At 39.1% G+C, this 2,176-nt stretch overlaps 1 pseudogene; it reads left to right on the forward strand.

The window, feature by feature from the left end:
• Positions 1-1,317: 1,317 nt before the first annotated feature.
• Positions 1,318-1,683, forward strand: LOC136379555 (anaphase-promoting complex subunit 15-like; annotated as a pseudogene).
• The last annotated feature ends 493 nt before the right edge of the window (positions 1,684-2,176 follow it).

Raw genomic sequence — 2,176 nt, forward strand, 5'->3', positions numbered from 1 at the left:
TGAACATATATTTGTTTTAAGCTTTTGGAAAGAAGATATAAATTGCTAAGAAAGAACTTTAAAGATAAAACTGAAAAACTCTCTATTTTATTGTAGCATGTTTCATTTCATGCTTTTTAAAACGTAACCCAGGTGGTACACTCACGGGGGCAGAGCCGGTCCAGGATGGTTGGCACAATCCCTCTCAGGCACACTGGGTCAGGTCAGGGGCATGATTAAAATGGCAAATTATTCTAGTTCTCCTTCAATTCTTTCTTCTCTCTATCTATTATCGCTAATCTGTCATTAAGGCCAACTCAAATCCTGGTACCTTATACGGATTTTCTTTTTTGTGAACACTCTTCTTATTCCTAAGTTGTTTTACTGTTAGTGCCTGAAATTAACACATTACATGGTGGGACATTTTATTCAATTAATAAAATGTAAAATTATTCATTACACTATCTAACACATTTATTTTCCCCTTCACATATGACATCCTTTAAATTGAAAAAAAAATCAAGGTAACAGACATGTTGAAAAAGCTCATATAATTCCAAGTAGTTACAGTTAAAATGGTAGGTCTTTTGATTTTTTCTCTTCCCCAGGGTCATTTCCCTCCCTGTTGTAACCACCTCAGCTCAACACTTTTCCCCATGTGCTCCTTCACGCTTCCGTGCCCTCGCCCGCAGTGAGTCTCAGTCTGGAATGTGTCCTCACAGCCTCTGTCTGAGACTCCGAAAGAGAATGTGCTCTCTTGACACACTCAGTCAGCATTCAGCGTTCTGTTCTCTGTGTTCCCTGACACGCTACTTGTACTATTTTGACACTCATTTCATTCTGTCCTGTTTTGTAACAAGCCCTTTACCTGTCAGTTTCACCGTAGCAGGGTACACATTCCTTGAGGGAAAGAGCCTGTTTTATTCATCTATGTATCTATTGCAAGAAAACCACTCTTACTACATATTAAGTCATTGGATTCAGTGTAGATAAATAGCACTTTTATAGTCATTATACAGTTTCTGAGGCTTCATCACAAGCTGGACTGTCAACCTCTTTAGGGTAGGTGCTGAGCCATTTAGTTTTTATAATACAATGAAAATAGTAGTAAGTTAGAATATTCCTACGCAGCCTGAAATCTAGGCTTTCCGAATCTGTATGTATGCGTGCCTGTTCATTTGTGCCTAAACTGTAGGTTTATACTGAATGTTCCTGCAGGAAGCTGAGGACAACTTGCCTTTGTTATCATCCTGCTACTATTCACACTCCGCAATCTAAACATCACTGCAGACTGCTCTATCCTGCTGTAGTGAGAAAACTGATGTTTAGAGAAGTTAAATGACTTGGCCAAGGTCAAATAGTGATCTAGAGGCCCTGTCTACTTTGCTGCCCTCACTCTTGTCCCACATGACTGAGACACTGGTGTTTTAACTGGAATGACCCTGTATAGAGACAGCTGCATCAACAGAAGCAGCAGCAGCAGGCCTGGCTCTAGACATCATGGAGAAAGACAGCCTCAGAGCAATATGATAACATGAAGGAAGTGGATGATTCAGACAAGAAGATGGTGAAAACTTAGAAGATGATGAGGACATGGAGGGCATGGATGAGATGAATGATTACAATGAGTAGCCTGATGATAGAGGGGTCACTGAGGTGGACATGGAAGGCAAGAAACAAGAACAGGACCAGTGGATAATGTAGTATAAGCCTCACACTTGTCTTTTTTTTCCACTTTTTTCCTTATATAATGCAAGTGCCTAACTTCAGTTTGATTATGAAGTCATTCACTTCTAAGAGGCATTCACTTCAAAAACAGATATCTATAATAAATTCATTGCCTAGATCAAGGGTAGTCAACCTTTTTATAACTGCTGCCCACTTTTGTATCTCTATTAGTAGTAAAATTTTCTAACTGCCCACCGGTTCCACAGTAATGGTGATTTATATAGTAGGGAAGTAACTTTACTTTATAAAATTTATAAAGCAGAGTTACAGCAAGTTAAAGCATATCATAATAATTACCAAGTACTTTATGTTGGATTTTTGCTAAGTTTGGTAGAATAAATCTTTATAAAACAACTTACTATGGTTAAATCTATCTTTTTATTTATACTTTGGTTGCTCCACTACCGCCCCCATGAAAGCTGGAACGCCCACTAGTGGGTGGTAGGGACCAGGTTGACCACCACTGGCC

The sequence above is a fragment of the Saccopteryx leptura genome, chromosome 8 (assembly GCF_036850995.1).
Source record: "Saccopteryx leptura isolate mSacLep1 chromosome 8, mSacLep1_pri_phased_curated, whole genome shotgun sequence".
NCBI classification, from domain to species: domain Eukaryota; kingdom Metazoa; phylum Chordata; class Mammalia; order Chiroptera; family Emballonuridae; genus Saccopteryx; species Saccopteryx leptura.